Source organism: Rhinolophus hipposideros, assembly GCF_964194185.1.
Source record: "Rhinolophus hipposideros genome assembly, chromosome: 2".
In the NCBI taxonomy this organism is placed as follows: domain Eukaryota; kingdom Metazoa; phylum Chordata; class Mammalia; order Chiroptera; family Rhinolophidae; genus Rhinolophus; species Rhinolophus hipposideros.
This window is the reverse complement of record NC_138048.1, coordinates 48094458-48112329: the sequence shown is the minus strand read 5'-3', so window position 1 is coordinate 48112329 and position 17872 is coordinate 48094458. Positions and strand designations below refer to the sequence as shown.

General features: G+C 40.4%; 1 protein-coding gene across 2 annotated transcripts in view; it reads right to left on the bottom strand.

Moving 5' to 3' along the window:
* CASR (calcium sensing receptor) overlaps positions 1–14958 on the bottom strand; it is a 72754-nt gene extending 57796 nt beyond the window's left edge. Inside the window, exon 1 of one of the 2 annotated variants that reach the window (XM_081025163.1) lies at positions 14750–14958. The gene's annotated coding sequence lies outside the window, so the exon portion shown is untranslated. Of the gene's footprint in view, positions 1–14425 lie in introns of both variants that reach the window. The other variant, XM_081025164.1, reaches the window with a different exon arrangement.
* Between the last annotated feature and the right edge of the window lie 2914 nt (positions 14959–17872).

The window sequence follows — 17872 nt, the reverse complement described above, 5'->3', positions numbered from 1 at the left end:
AACAGCAGGAACCTGCAATACCAATTACTGATTAACAGGAAAATACATAAATAAATTTTGGTACACTCATACGATGAAATTCTCTACACAGCAGTGAAAATGAATGAACCACAACTATGGTCATTAACCTGAGTTACTCTCACAAATACAATGTTTAAAAAAATGCGTATTGCAAAAGAATGCAAAGAGCATGACTCCATTTGTACAAAATTCAAAACAATGCAAATTAAACAATGCATTGTTTAGGGGTATAAGCATTTCTGATATAATGTCACATATATCTGTGGTCACGCATTTCTGATATAATGTCACATAATGTGATATATAAAAAATGCTCTCGTTGTGCAAAACGATGCAATAAAGATAACTGAGATTATGGGCTGTTTTCCTATGGAAAAAAAATCACAGAAATTCTACATGACTTTGTAACCAGAATATTAATAAAACCAATAAAAATCCTAATAAAACATTAGGATAATTAGAAGATATATTATATTCTTAATAAAGAAATACTACTGCAAATATGAAAATTCATCTTACAGAAAAGAGGAAGATAGCTTCTTAGGAGAAGGTTTAAGGAAGGGTTGAGGAAGCTGCCTTAGGACAAAACATCCAAAGATCAGGAAGAACTGTGTACCAAGCACTTCCCAGGCAATGTGCAAGGTCACAGTGAGACAAGAGGAAGAACTTGAAATGAATGAACTTTGTGGACAGAAATTCACAGCTTGCTGCATTCAGCTGTGTTAGTGTACTTTGCACCATCTTGCTGCTCCTTAGTGGTACAGAACATTTATGTGGGGGGAAAATCTCATATAAACAATGTGACTTCTGTGTATTTTGACAGCAGTCCCTTATTTACCTATTGCATATGAACTAATGTGCATTACAATAACCCAAGTTGTGGCACAATGAACTGAACACATATATGTCATAAAACTACAAAGGAAGGGAATGTGAAATACACATTCGGGAGTGGTGACCCTCTTTGAGGGAGCGGGATGGACTTGATTAGAGGCACACAGGGATTCCAAAGACTTAATTTTCTTAAGCTGGATTATAGATACACAGGTATTCATTTTATTATTATTTTTTAAACCATACCTATACATTACATATTATGTCTAGTATGAATGTTTATTAGAGAAGGGGATCCAGACAAACCTGCCTCTGTCCAGAGAAGACAAACGGGGCAATGAAAGCTTGGAAATGAAGCCATGAGGAGGAAACAATAGGGGCAACTAACCATGAGCATTTGCCTGGAGAAAAGAACTCTTAGTTCGGACATGATTGAGGTTTTCAGGATGCTGAAAGAAAGAGGTCTTTGCTTTTTTTCTAGGTGGGTATAAAGAATAGGACTGAACAGAAAGGCAGAAATTCCAAGGAGATAGATTTTGGTGTGATGTAAGGAAGAATTTTCTAAACATCAGAATTGTACAACAATGACTTAGGTTTCCAGCATAGCAGGAGAAAATTTTCCTATTACAACAATTAGGACTATACAACAGTGGAAATACATGTCTCCTAAAGTGACGGTGTAAAAGCGTGCAGAACAAGGCTGGGTGGTCAGGTGTGATGGAAGCAGAGAAGGCATCTGGCCCCGGGTGAGTGTGGATAGTAAAAAGCAAACAATATTTGATATTTTCATAGCAAAATGTAAGGAAAACGTAAAATGAACATTCGAAAATTAAAGTTTGTTGTAAAATTTACTAAAAAAAATAAGGTTTTTGGGGGTGTAAAAACAATATTTGCTAACTGTAAAATATACAAGCAATGTTGAAAAGTATAAAAAAGAAATGAAAAGAAACATAAAATTAAAAATCATCCAAAAGTCCATCACCAAGAGACCTTGTTTTGGTGACTATATATACGCGTACATATATAATTTTATAGAACTGGGATCATATTACACATTATTGTCTACAATCTGTTTTTTTCATTCAACAATATATGTTTATTGTCATAAATACATAATAATCATGTTTAGTGACTTCATAATGGTTCATGGTATATATGAGTCAAAATTTACACAACCAATCATCTACTGCTGGGCATTTAAGATATTCTTTCTTTTTTACTATTACAAACATCATTTCAATTAACCTATTTTCTAATACTTTTTTAACATTTGTCCAATTATCTCCTTATGATTCGTTCTTAGAGGTGGAAATATGTAGCAAACTCTTTTTTTTTTTTGGTTAGTAAGGGATAACTGCTCTTTTCAAAGATTACTTGCTTTTAAATATATTATTTGTTTTTATAGAGGAAATGGTAATTGATATTTTGCTTTAGCACTTTATTTTCTGAGGTTAAACTATTCCTTCCACAATTGATTATGCCCTAAAAACAACAACAACAACAGAAAACAAGACATGAGTCAGTAAGCTCTGCGCCCCTAAGAAGTCAAATTGTGGAACTTGTTTTTAAAGTAAAAAAAAGCTTCAGGGAAGGCCTAAATCAAAGGCTGCAATGATTAGACTAAGAATTAGCAGCTGAATGGAGAATATAAATAGATGAAAGACAGATAGGTGGGCTCTCTTAAAACAGAAATGGGGTCGATGAAGGGGTCAATGAAGGAAGCTGGCAGAGAGATGATCAAAGCAATGAGAGCAGCAAGAAAGCTGAAGCAAGAGTAAGGAACTTTTCAAAGACACCTTGAGACCTGAAAGAAGGGAGGTAAGGTGGTGAGTACCGGAGAACAGACATGAGTCAATGGCACGAGGCAGTTGGGAGTTGACCTGGTCAGGAAACCAAAGCACACTGGGTCAAAGAGAAAAATCTAATAAAAACCTGCATTAAGAAAACAAAGTCATTAAAGAAACTGAGAACATAGAATTCAGCGTCTATACAAATACTTGTTGGTGAGGGAAATTATAAATATACAATGGGAGCACTGGTAAATATGAACAATGGTCAAAGATCTATAATTTGAAAGAAAGAAGTCTGAAATTTCCTTTACAGTATCAGTGAGGGTTCTCAAAGAAAGCTATTACTCTAGAGGGAAATATAAGGGCTGCTGGAGTCACAAAACCAAGTAGCAGAGGGACATGGAGAGGATGTTTAGTTAGTTTAGATGTGGATCAAGTAAGGTATGAATTTCCCACCTGAACCACACAAGGATATGAAATGCCAGACAAAGCTCAGTTTCATGCAACTATTAATACTTGCAATACATATGATCAGTTCCCCAGCTCAGCCCTGCAAAAACAACAAACCCAGAAATCGATAGCATAAGAACTTCAACAGAGGGAATCGCCAAGATGAAATTCCAAAGACTCTACATCTTCAAACAACATCCAGACATTTTTCCAATTAAAAAAAAACAAAACTGAAACAAAAAGTTAAAACACCCTCGATGTCAATTTAAAAAGTAATTATTACATAGTAAAAGAGATAAAAGAAGAAAATAGAAATTGGTCTTAATTTTATCTCCTTAATCTCACAACTAACTCTTCACATTGTTTTTATCTATACCACATACATATCTATATCTCTGGCTCTATATCATTTCTCTTTGAATCTGTTTTGTAGTATCTGTTTTTACACAAATGGATTTCATTGGATCCTACAGTATGTTACTTTTTATATTAAGAACACATTTCTATGTCACTGAATATTCTTTTTCCACATAACTTATATGAATATGTGGTATTTCATTGTCTCTCTGTATCACACTATATTTAGCCAACTTCCTTCTATTAGACATGGAACCAGTTTCAAATTTTTCATATTATGAATACTGCCACTCTGAACTTCCTTAGGTTAAATCTTTGCACATATTAATGATTATTTCCTTAGTAATAATTCAGGAATGGGAATTGTTAAAGCATTAAGAACATTTCAAAAGCTTTTAATATGGATTACCAAATTGCCCTCCAGAAAGGGTGTATCCATTTACACTGTCTTAGCAGTGTATGGGAGAGCTTTTGGCTAAATCATTATACAGAGGGTGCCAAAAATATGTATACACATTTTAAGAAAGGAAAACTATTAAAACTGTAATACTCAATATATACTGATAACAAAAGATGAATACAAGTCATGTTTGACTTCTGCATTGACAAGAGGTGCTCAAAGCTGTTACCATCAGCATCCAGACACTTCTTCTTTTTTAAATTTTTAATTAAAAGTTTATTAGGGTGACAATGGTTAATAAAGAACAAAAACTCATAGACACAGACACTTCTGATTACGGTGAACTACTGATTGAACAACGTTGACCAAAGTGTCCACTTGTGTACACTTTTTTTGGCACCCCCGGTAATTTTTAAAGGATAGGAGAAAGCTCCCAGAAACTAAATTTTGACTATGCGCTTTTGACTATGTGACCTAGGCTTGAATCTAGGCCGTCCCACTTACTGGTCATTAGACCACAGGCAAGTCATTTAACTTCACTACACCTCAGTTTTCCCATTGTACTTGGATATACCTAACTAAAAGTTTTGATAGGATTAAACAAAATAAGGCATAAAAATGCTGAACACATTGCCTAATACATTGTAAACACTAAAGAAACAGTAAATGGTATTCCTCAGAATGGTTGTTTCCCCCCGCTAGTGTTTCACCGTGAATGCTACCAAGAACAGCACATGGAATGAGGCACGAAAGAAAAAATTCAGATCCCAGGAGACACTGAAAGGAAGCTTCAGGACGACCACAAGTCTGGTTCATAAATGTGGGTTAGAAAAAAAACCTTCTAAACAAGAAAACTAATTGAATCTAGAATTGTGTACTAGGGATGGCATCAGTTTAGCTGAGTAGGTATATGAGGCTGTAACGCAAACACAACCAGCACTTTTGCACTAAGGGACAGGGAGGAAATGAAAGCACCACGGAAAATCTCACCCTTTGACTATGAGGCCCAGCTGCTCATCAGACCCCTTCCAAGGAGACGATGACAAGTTTTGGGAAAATTACAAAAGGAAGATTACAAGCCCTGAGATTTGTAAGCTGTCATGGTGGGTGGATAACACCACCCAAATCATAAACAGTAATAATGACCTCAAGAAGGAGGAGGAACGGAGAGAAAGGTGGGGGAGGTGGAGGAGACAGGAGGGGAGAAAAATAACCAAAGCGTACAGCCCAAATGAATGTGTCCCACCATACTGGTCCTAATAGACCTCACCAGGGCTAAGTAGCTCCACAGATACACAAGCTGGGGACGGGCGGGCGGGTGAGAGCTCTTGGCATACACTTGAATAAAGACAAGGATGCAAAGTGAAACTGGGAAGTAAAATAATGGAAATGGAATTTGAGTAAATATAGAAGGAGGGGAGGGGTGTCTGGAAACCCTCGAGAAAAACCAAGTGCCAAGTGCAGGGCCTCATGGAAAGTTCCTCCTCACGATATTGTGGAACAGCAGGGCAAACGCTGCAAACCACCCACAGCTACAACGCAGGGATGGGAATTAAGGAGGATCAAACCCGGCTGTGTTTTGCCTTCTTGTTGGTGTGGCTTCATTTCACCAAGATAAGAAGGGACAAGTAGTAAGGATAGGAGGATAGGGAGGGAGACAAGTAGGAAGGGGGGTAAGAGAGGCGATCAGTCCCCACCATGGCTCTTCCAAGGGGGACCTAGAGATGCCAGAGATGAGCCTTGCATTCAAGGAGTTCCAAATCCCGTTAGGAAGACAAATCGTTTGGTATGGAAAAAAGGAAACACATAAGGTAAATGGCCAGGTAAGAACAAAAGACGCAGTGCAGCGTGGGCTGTGGACAGGCAGAGATGGTAATGCTTCCTGCCTAGAAGGCCTAGATGGGATGGGGATAGGTGATGAGTAGAGAAGGGGCTTCCAGATTAGAGACTCACCGGCCGTAGCTACGAGGGTGAGGGAGGGTTGAGAAAGCATGTAGACTGGCGACCTGGTACCACCATGTGAGAAGGGTGGGACAGTAAAATGGAAAGAGCCTGGGGTAAAGAGGATTTGTTTCTCCCACTTGCTGGGGAGTCCTAGGACCTCAGTTTTCTCATCCCTAAAATAAGGATAATAATACCCTCCTTTCAAGGTTGGTGAAAAGATGAAAAAATAATAAAAATAAAGCACTAGCACAGTTACTAGTACATGATAAGTACTTAGAAAATAACAGACAATTTTATTATGATACTATTCCTAGAAATGAAAGCACAACATAGAAATGAGAAGATAGGAGAATAATATAAAAAAACAAGTATTCTAGAAATGAAAATATTCACATAAGAAAGGGACAATGTAAGGGGTGATAAAAACTGAAAAAGGGATGGATTAGAGCAGGGTACCTAACATATCACCTGGGAGCTTGTGACAACTACAGGCATTGGGCCCCACCCCAGAGCTACTCAATGAGAATTTCTGGGGGTGGAGCTCAGCAATCTACATGTCAATAATACCCCAGCTTAAAATTTGAAAGTCCTGGGTTGAAGGGTTTGGAAACGGTCCTTGGCCAAGAGATTAGCTCAAAGATACACCTGACTCCAGTTAGCATTGATCTCAATTTTTCACACGTGCATGAGGGTTAATTCATAAGAGAACTTGAGAGATTCTGCAAGGAAAGTAAACCTATGGAAAACGACTTTTTAAAAAAGTGAATATTAGCCCTGTAACCTTGAAAACTTCTCCATGCCTCATTTTCCTCATCCATACAGTGGGGATCACAAGAGTACCCACAGCATACTTTATGTGAGTTAAATGAATCAATATAGACCTATAATTCCAAAATCCTCGAAGTTCTACAAACCTAAAGGTTTTCTGTAACTTTATTAGCAGCAAAACTTGATTGAATTTACACCACTTTTTATCCCACTTTCTGTGACTATATTCTGTGGCTATCGTCAATCTTAATCATTTCACTTTCATAAATAAACTCTGTGAAGAACATTTTTAGGCATAAGTCTTTTTATTTAAAACATTATTTTATTTTATTTTTTTTTAGGTTTCTGTCACACTTCTTCTGCACTTTAGTTATTGTGGTCATTCAATAGCACCAAGCACTTTTTCTTTATAGTTTCTTATATATCTTCTTTCTTTTTGGGCATGGGTATAAGTGTAAAACCATATTTCTAATGGCTTCTTTAGGATAGAGTCCGAGAAATTGAATTCCTTGGTCAAAGACTATAAACAATTTTAAGGCAATTACTTTCCAGATAATTTGTTATGAGGGTAACCATTTTATCCCCCTCCATAAGTATTATCGTTAAAGTCTTAATATTCTTGATAAGCAAACTGGTATATCATCTTTAAAATCCCTATTTGTTTCATTCAAGTAAAATTAAATTTTATATGTTCATCAACCATGTGCTTTTCCTCATTTGAAAACTGTTACATCCTTTGCCCACTTTTTTGAAACTAAGGTCTTCTGTTCTTCTTATTACATTCTATGAACTCTTTAGATATTGAAGCTTTTAACCTTTTGGCATATTTCTGCATTTTTAAAAGTTTAATTTCCTTTTAATTTAATTATGACTTTTTATACATAAGTATTTTAAATATTTATGTAACAAAATCTGTAATATTTTCCTTCATGATTCTCTGCCACTTTCACACTTAGGAAGAACTTCCTCATTCCCATAAAATATCCTCTGCTTTTCTCCCCATCCCCCAAAATACAAACTTTCCAAACTTCAACTTTTAACTTGAAGTTACAATTTGACTGGATGTATTTACAGTAAGAAGTTCATTTCTTCAGAAAGCTAAATAGTTATGTGTGTTCATTTTTGCCGGTGGACATTCTTTTAGTTCCACAAAACCTGAATAACATAGAGAGGCAGCCAGGTAGTGAGAAGATCATAGGGCTAGAAATAAGTGGAGTTAAGAGCATGAATCACGTCTGTTGTTTATCATTGTGCTTTCTTTGTCAGGTTACTCCACCTTTCAGTGCCCTGGTTCTTCACTTGTAAAATGGAGATGATGGTACCTATTATGCCCATTTCCCTTAGTTATCTCCTGAGATTCTGAGGATCAAGTGAGTTAATGATAGGAAAGTGCGTTGTCAATCACTGACTGCTGTATCAGCCTACATATCAAGATTTGTTCATTCATTCAGCTTCTCCAGTATACCAAGCTCCATGCTAAATTCTGGGGTTTTAACATTGAACAAGACATAGTAACTGTGCTGGATGAATCTGAACAATGTTTATTAGCTCACGTAAGTCTTTTAATCACCAACGGGATGGGTAATATTAGCCCCCTCAGTTTATAGATAAGGAAACTGGGGTACAGAGAGGTGAAACAACTTGCCCAAGGTTACACAACTAGTACACTGTAGAGCTGGGACACAAGGCCAAGCTAACTCCAGCGCCCAGACTTGTAACCACTATACTGCAATGCCTCTCAAAAGATAAGGGTGAAAATCATCTAACTTGCATAGAGCAAATCTTTATTTGGAATAGTGGATTTTTAAGAATGCAGAAATAGAAGGCACTTGGCCTCCTCACCATTTTTTTCTCCTGATCTCTAAATCGAGAAACATTTTGCACTAAAAGGCTCACGTGGCAAGGGCCTGGGGCAAAGGGATGAGCACACCTGGAATGTGACCCGCAGGAGGTCATGATCTGATGGACTGCTGGTCTGCAGCTGTGGTGGAGAACCCTGGTCTGAGCGTTCCCCACTCACTGGCTCTTCCAAGTCAACTGGCACCATCTCTCCTCTTCTCCCTACCCATCCTCTTCTGCAAGGGCTACCAAACTACAGATCTGGGCTACCACGGCTGGTGTCTCTGAGTTCACAATGCCGACTCAACACCTAGTATGAAGCTGGAGCTCAAGTGATGTTTGTTGAACTAAACTAAAGGCTTTTGTCAAATTACAGAATATTTAGAAAAACTGTATGGAGGATATGATAATTCTTTCAGCTATCAACTTCTATTAAGAGGAGAGAAACAGAACTTTTTACTAAGGGAAAAGAGCGTATGGTTATTGAAGGGAACATTTACAATCTCTTTGAGCCTGTTTCTTTCTACATGAAAAACAAGAAATAAACAGCTGTTAGAAACTCCACCAACAAAAAACACAGGATAAAAAAGGCAAATTGCTTCATTTTTCTAGTTGTTAGTAATTTTGCTTGTGTATTTGTGAAAGATTGTTGAAAGGAGAATAGCTAAAATTAGCTCCCTCTCTGCAGGTATCATATTACCTTTGCCCCCATTGTCATGGATAAGCATTCCCAGAGGGTGGAGGAAAACAGGTTTCCACCCTGGTTCTCAGAGGAAAAAAATCAATCATAGTTGAGAAACACATAAAAGCCAATTAATTCAGATTAACTACCCTAAGAAATCTTATTCTTCCTGCTTGTTTTCAATGCAAGGAAAGACCTCAGAGACAGCTGAGCCAAAGCACTGCGGCCAGTTAAGCACCCATCCTATGCCAGGCATTGTGTTTAAGCACTTTCCATATATATATATTTAACCATCACCTCCACCCTTTGAAGGAGACATTACCTCAGTTTTACAGACATCAAAGAATATCCACCGGTAAAAAATGAGGCTCAGAGAGGTTAAATATGTTGCCAAAGTTCAGAGAGATGGAAAGTCCACTTTTATCCAATTTCTAGGCTGTCCGTGGCACAGGCAGAATTTATTTTTTCTCATTTCACGTTTGGCCATCTCACTCATTGGCCCTGACTAATTATCATGTCATTTCATTTCTGTGGCTTTGAATAGTGATGCAGTTGTTCAAGCAACTAAATCTATCACTACATTCAATCAGCATTTCCCAGGATCCATGTTTGGGGGAAACAGGCATAAAGTTCCCGGCAACTTTTCAGCAAACACTATCACATACGTCTGGACTATTTTCTGTCTTGTGAATGCATGATGTGATTACCAAGACTACTCTACATTATAAAATAGGGACTACCTAAATCCTCTAATTCTCACTGGTTTAAATAAAGGCACCTCAGCCAGTGCTTAGTGGATTGTGGGAGGACTCTTGAGAAAAAATTTCAATCAGGCTAGTATCAGGCAAGAGTTGAACCAAATCTACCAGGCATGAGTGCGGGTTGTATGTGCCATTTTATGACAATGGCTAATGCATGACATCTGATGTTCATTTACCTTGAATTAAAAGCCTCCCAGAGATGAGAGATAGAGAGAAAGAGATAATTTTATTTGTTATGGATCAACTAAGATTTCCTGATCCTATTTTATGTTATGATAGAAGTTGTCAAGGGGTCTTCTGAATTAGAAAGACCTTGTTTGGTACCTCTCATTAAGTCCTCTCACATAAGCACTTCCTAGATACTGGCTCCCCAGTCCTACTTGATAACCGACTTTCTTTTGTTTATCTTAAGATCACTTGGATGATCTGTCATCCAGAGGATGACAGACCAGAATCCCACTTCTGGGATTAACTGAGTGGGATCTAATGAGTAACTGAGCTCAGTGGAGTCCACCTCGCACACATCTCAAGCATTTGTCTCTTTGTCTCCACGGCCAGTATCGTGGCTACCATCATTCATATCTTCACCATCATCTGAATGGTTATAATCTATTTAAGTAGTTTTTCTGCTCTAAATTTACCCCCCTTTAACTCAGCATCCACATTCAGCCAGAATGATTGTGCTCTAAACAGAATGCTCACTAAGTCACTCCTCTACTTAAAACGCTCCAGTGGCTCCTTTGCCCAAGGATAAATAATGAAAATAATAGCCAACAATCACTGGGTGCACAATCTGTGCCCGGTACTACATGACTTATCTCAATTCTTACAGCAACTCAATAAGGGAGGTACAACCTTCATTACTCTTACTTAATGAGGCCACGTTATTTAACCAAGGCCCCACATCAAGAAAGTGGCAGAGCCATGACTCAAACCTGGGTCCCTATGACCTTACAGTGCATCTTTTAACCATCATGCTATCCACGAGATGGTATGCAGGTTCTCTGGGACCTGGCCTACCTACCACTCCGGCCTGCTCTCTTAACGCGCCCCTTTTTGTTTTTTATGCTTCAGCTCTTTGAGCCACTAGCAGGTGCTGGACTTTGACATGCTTTTTCATGCCGCTGTTTTTGTTTTTGCACACAAATCCCTCTTCTGTAATGCCCTCTCCCCTTTGTCTTTCAAGATTCAACTCAAGTGTTCACTCTTCCTTTGTTCAACCCCGCCTCTCCTTGTTCGAAGTTATCACTCCCTGCTTTGTACATCGCTGTACCCTAATTATGCTTCCATTACACCAACCACAATACTTTCCTCCCCTTACGTGGATGAGTATGTCTTCCGCTCTTAGACTTCTATGAATTCCTTAAATGCTGGGACTGTCCTACTCACCCATTTTATCCATAGTATGTAGCACAATTCTGGGCATAGAGAAAGTTTACTGTAAATACTGTTGAATGGATGAAAAGATTTGTTTGCACATGAAATGTGCTGCTTGGTCAGAGCACCCCATGCACTACATTGTGAGCTGTAATTAGTTTTCCTTACAGCATCAATGCGATTAGTAGTTTTTATTTCTTTACTGAAAGACTGTATATGGAACTCTGAAGAGGTACATGCAGCTTTAGGGGTGGAGAGAAGATATTGTAGTGTACTTGCCACACCTGTTTTCACCTAGGAAAGTACTCAGTGATAACAACAAGCTGTCACCATACACGCTAAATTTGATATGGAAGCTATATACATATCTACCTTAGTAATGAGAGTATGGATGATTCACACTTAAACCACAATGCACATATTTTATTATGCACAATAAAGTAGATTGTTAAGAACGAAGTTAACTTAAACATTTAATTTAAAAGAAAAACAGCAATGGAAATCCATGACCAACTCAAGACAGCATAAGGGATGCTGTGATAACAAAACATCCTTTCCCCAAATTCCAGAAATGCCAATTCTACATGTATCTCCATGCCGTAAGGCAAACACCACATGGCAACTAAACTTCTTGGTTACTACTGTGTTTCCCTGAAAATAAGACCTAGCTGGACCATCAGATCTAATGCATCTTTTGGAGCAAAAGTTAATATAAGACCTGGTCTTATATAACATACATATATAACATACATATATAAGACCAGATCTTATCTTAAAATAAGACCTGGTATTATATTATAAGACCCAGTATTATATTTTATTAAAATAAGACTGGGTCTTATATTAATTTTTGCTCCAAAAGATGCATTAGAGTTGATGGTCTGGCTACGTCTTCTTTTCAGGGAAACACGGTAGCAGCCAAATGCAATTCCTAACCTGTACATTCTGGTCCTACCTCAAAACCATATATATTCCCAACATTCCCACCTACCTTTGAATATCAGCTCAAGGGAAATATCCTTGAGAAAGTCTTCCTTGGTCTTGCAGTGCAGTGTGTACACAACCTCAAAGAACCTCATTTCTCTCCTTTGGAGAGCTAGCTTAGTTTGTAATTACATATTCAACACTTCGTTGTTTTTATCAATGGTCGCCTCCCCAAAGTGTCTGTAAACTTCAGGAGATCAGGGACCTTGCCTGGTTCTATTCACCATTCTTTCCCCAGTAAATGGCACACAGCCAGGCACTCTATAAATATTTTGAATGAATGAATGATGAATGATTCCTTCACCTCTTACTCACTCATTTTCCTGTTCTCTTAAGAATTATGCCTAATTCCTTACCAGACTCAAGCTGATACTCAGTCCATTCCACATCATTATTTCCCTACCCTACCACAAGGATCAGTCTTTATTTTTGAATCTTCTCCTCTCCCTTCCCCTCCCCATCCTCCATTCAAAAAGGCTTGAGAAGTGGAAGCCTCTAATCAACCTGAATATTCTGACGTGTGGGATCTAAGTCAAGGTCATGCAACATGAAAAAATGAACAAAATAAAGAAAAATGTAGTGACTGTTGTAGCCATTAGGTTATTTTAGATAATCTACACAGCTCCTAAGAAACTTTTTAATTCAGTAAAAGTAATTTAAACCACTTCTGTTTTATCATATAACAATGTGTTTATTTGCTGATTTTTTCCCACTTCTCAATATGTTTTGGCTTTGCATAGAAAAAATCTTGGAAAAGAGTTGAGTGTGATGATTGTTGGCAACAAACTTACTGGTGGTGGTTTCTGAATGACAGGCTCTATACGCCCGGATTTTTCTCCACTCAGGGGTCTTGGCCTGTTCCTCCTCTCCTACTTCCCTCCACCTCTCTAACTCCTTCCTTTATATCACCCACCACCACCACCTCAAAGCTACAGTCCCTGAGCCTCTTCACAAGTATAAAAGCTCCACTCTCTGAGTTCTTACAGAGGAAAAATCCTATGGGTGCCCCTGCTGGTCCTGGGGGCAGGGAAGGGCAATAGAAAGGTGTAACTGATGAAGTTTTGCTTTTAGGAATCCAAACCAGTGTAGTGTTATATTTTGGAAATCTAAGCATTTTTAGGAAATATCCTTTAATTAATTCCCCTCAGTACCAGACTCTACTTAAATTGCATTTGGAAAGTCCAGTTTAAGGCAAAGAACAGATAGTACAGAACTCCTCCTGGACTCTTCCCCAATGCTGTTTTCTTCAACTTGCTGGGAAAGTTAAGGCAAGGAAATGAAATGACCTCTTGGTAGTGGGCTCTCTACCCCAAGGGCCACCACAGTGAAAGACTTTGAAGACAGCAGGGGTGGTGCCAGCGGGGAATAAACTGGAGTTTAAGGGATGTAGGCAGTGGTGATGACGTCATTTTCTACTGTTACTTTCATTAAGCAGAAGGTGGGATACAGAATCAAAAGGAGGGGACTGAAGAAGAAGAGTAGGAAACTATATGGGTAAAAAAGACAAGGGAGGTATAAATAGACACAAATGCTAGTATAGGCATTATCTGTAAAAGACAAACGTTTGTATTATTTGATTTTTTAAAAACCATATGCATCTTTTGAAATTACAATTTTAAAATAACTTAAAAATAACAAAAGTCTCCATCAATCTGGTACTTTTTTTTCTTCTATTTTCCCCCCACCGAGGAACATGGAGATTGGTGAATCGTAAGGCCAGGGACTGATACTCTGATTTGGTACCAACGAGACAAGGTCCCCAAACCACCTGGAGGCTTGAACCAAGGATCCTGCAAGAGAGCTCATGGCCCAGCAGGACGGGTGCTGACGCCAGGGCCCTCCTTTCCATATGCGCACACGCTACAAAATTGCCTGCTCCCTTGTGAACACACGCGGAAAGGGTGTTCTTTCTAATAGCACTACAGGCAGAAACCAGGCTCAGACACACACATTAGATACTACCCTAGTACGCACTCCCGGTCATCCGTGAGGGCGACCCCCGCCCCTTCTGGGTAACTGAGCCGTCTGGTCCTGCGCCCGGGAAGCCTGCGGTCTTGTACCTTGACTTGCCCCACGGCTCGCAGCCAGCGTTCCCAGGGCTGAGCTGCTCCGGCCTGCGCCCTTCGTGGGGCACCCGAGCCCGCCGCCCCCAGACCCACCACGGCCCCTCCGCGTTGAGGCGCTTTCTGCCCGCCCTCCTCCCGGCCCTCGGTCCTACCTGGCACTCAGGCGTGGGCTCCCTGACCAGGGCAGCGCCGGCTGTGTGTCTCCACGAGGACAGGCTCGGGGCTGAGCTAGGACGGCGCGCCGGCTCGGCTCCGATGCCAAGGTCACAGTCTCCGAGAACCGCCCGCCCTCGGGTCCCGCCACAGCAGCCCCCGCAGACCCTCTGGGCCGCGGCCGGGGCTCAGAGCTCCGCCCCTCTGCGGTCCCCCGCCCGCCTGTCCCTTCGGGGTCCGCGACTGCTACTCCCCGCGCCCCTCGGAGCCCACTCGCAGGAGGCTCCCGGACCCTGCACCCCGAGCCGCTCCGAGTTCCTTACCATTTTCCCAATCCAGACCCAGCAGAGCTGACTCCCCAGGAGCCTGGCGCGGAGGGCGCGTCTTCCCTCCCCCGAGGGCCACGCATCGGGTCTGCTCCCTGGGGACGCTGTCCCTGCGCTGGGTTCTCTCCTGTTCTCTCCGGTGCCGCGCCAGGAACTCCGGGACCACAGATCCTGCACCTGCGGTCGAAGACACCCCCTTCCCTCCTCCTTGGAGGTGTAAAGAGGCTTACGACGTTGGGGGCTTACGAATCCGCCAACGTCCTTTGGGCCAAGAATGGGAATTTTTCTCTTTCTTCTTCTTTTTTTTTTTTTTTGATAGAAGGCCAGAGAGTCACAGGAAAATAAATATCAAACCCGTGCCAAAACTCTTACTCATTCTGTAAGACTCAGTTCAAGCGCTGCTTATGCTGCGAGACCTCGGAGCTCGCAAACAGCAACCCCCCCTCGCCTGCGCCAAAGGGCGCGCGGTCCACCCGGCCCGAGGCAGGCACCTGGAGCGCGTGGTTGCCTCTACCAGACTCTCCCGTGCTCTCTTTGAAGACCGGGACCCGGCCTGCCTTGGTCATCCCTGTCCCCAGCCCCTGGCATGGCGCCCGCTACCTATCAGGCTCTCGAATATTTTATGAATAAGTGGAAAATTCATTTCTTTGGTAGAAAACCAGATTTTTCTTTTTACTCTAAAATGCCACACACTCCTTTGAGTAACCAATTTGCTAGTCTCTATAAACAGCCACAAATCCCCTTTGATGTAGTAATTCCATTCCTGGGGAAATTTCCAGAACAAAATAATACTCGTGCAGATGTTTATAATAGGATCATTTATTACAGAAAATAATTTTTTAAAAACCACAAAAAGCAAACAAAGCCAAATTGTCAACGATAGGAAATTGGTTACATAAATTATGGTAGGATAACTTAATGGGGTATTATACAACCGTTAAAATGATAAACATCAAGGCAAGAGTATCTCAAAATGTTTTTAGAACAAAGAGGGAGTATTTATAAAGCAAAAACAAAAAAAAGGAGAGGGAGATGAAGCAACATGATAAAGTAGGTAAAATATTCACAAAATTTTAAGCCAAAAAGTAAAAAACTGCATAGTTAACCATGCTTAAGAACTTCAAGTAAAAATGCAGAGTTCATCCCTGTAAAATGGGGATTACACCTACCTTAACAGGTTCTTGGATTATTAAATGAAACATTAGAGGAAAGTGCCTGATACGTAGTGGATACTCAGCAAAAAGTTTCCATTTTCATGTTTCAACAGAATGCGGACTCACACGTGGAATCTCATATACATCACCATCATAGTGCAATTCTGCCCATTTGACTTCCTTCCCCTCAAATGCAGGGTAGAAGGAATTGAACAAATGTTCAAGCACCAGGTTAAAGAGACGGGGAAACTCTAGTTATTATAATAAGAATAAATGCCAAGCCCTCCCTCAGGCCCAAATGCCCAGCAATACGAGTTCACCATGGGGGATTTGGTTCAGTAGCAGACGTATCAAAATAGCTTAGAGATTTTGGTTGGCTACAAGCACAGCCTGATGAATGCCCAAAGGCTGAATTAATTCAGCCCCAAACCTGCAGTCTTAGGCTGAATTTATCCTCTTCAATATTCAGCTTACAACCTGGACATAATGCTCAAATGTCTTGAAAAGAAAGCATCACTCTAAAGAGCTACTATTACCCTCATTTTAAAGATGAAGACACTGAAGCTGACAGAGATTAAGGTGTAGAGGCTTGGGCAGCAAGGAGGTGACAGAACTTCCACCTGAATCTGATCAGCTTGACCACAGCCACGGTGCTTGACCATTTCGCCAGTGGGTCCCAGTGTGCACGTCTCCCACTAGGGGTATAGGAGATGCTTTTGAGTGGTACACAGATAGTGAGGTTAAATAACAGTGGATCACGTGGTGAAAAAAGTATGCCCTTTTCAGTTCACTTGAGCCTGTGGGTTATGTCAAGGAAGAAGTATCATTTCTGTGGTACTTTGTCTCTACACTTCTCAACATCTGCTAATCTCCTGTTTTAAAAAAGAGAGCCTGCTTCAGGCTCAGCACCTTTGCTAGGCAACACTTCCTAAGTAGAATTTAATATCATCACTTTCTCTTCTTTCTGATATTATTCCTTATGCTGTTCATTTCTGACTGATAGTTTTTCCAATTACTAGGTGATGTAGTTTCCATTTAAAGTAAAATATCTTATGTGTGAATACTGGGTAATGTGAATGAAAGAAAGATATTAAGAACTAATAGGACCAGTGATATTTGGATATGACAAAAATGGCAAAATGGTGGAGGTGGCACATAGGAAATACTGCCCCATATTCCATTACAACCAGTGGATGGAAGGTCTGGTGAGGCAAGTTCGGTTCAAAATGAATGAGATTTTTCGGACAATCAGAGCTGTCTAGAAAGATGCGAAAGGGTTGCTTTGGGGGTGTTAACCACATTCCCTTCACTCCAAGAGTTGACCCAGATTAGATGTCTGCTTGTCACCAGGGATGTCGTGGGAGGTCAAACACCAGCTAGGGTTGAAGCTTTAATGTTTCTGCCAACCAGGAGAATCGGAGATTCTTGACAGCTCAGCTTCTCAGGGACCTGACCACTGGAGACACTGGATTTTGGAGGAAGTTACATTAACTCATTTCCAGGACAAACCCCAAAGAAGAATTCCAAGTAAGCTTTGAGCAAGAACAGCACTGTGACAACTGTATAATTTATGGAGCATTAGCAGATTACTCCCAAGGCGGTTGCTTTGGAAGAGGTAATATTCTGGGGTTTTGAAAATGTTAGAGTGTTTGTTTACAAATCAATTATTTACTCTCCAATTACACTTTCTTCTGGTGGAGCCTCTATTCATAACCATCCCTAAGGGCAAGAGGATGGGGCTGCTCCTCCTTCCTTTCGCACATCAGCATTTCCCACCCCCAGGCATCACTTTGTGCGATGTCTGCTTATGCCAAAGCATCTGCCCCTGCAGTTCATTCTAACCCATTTTGACCAGTATAAAAACACATGTGTAGTGAAAAAGGTACACAACAGTTAAAAAGTTACTTTGGTGTAGGAAATTTACTTTGCAACCATTTAGCCTAAAAATTTATGATGTACAGAACCA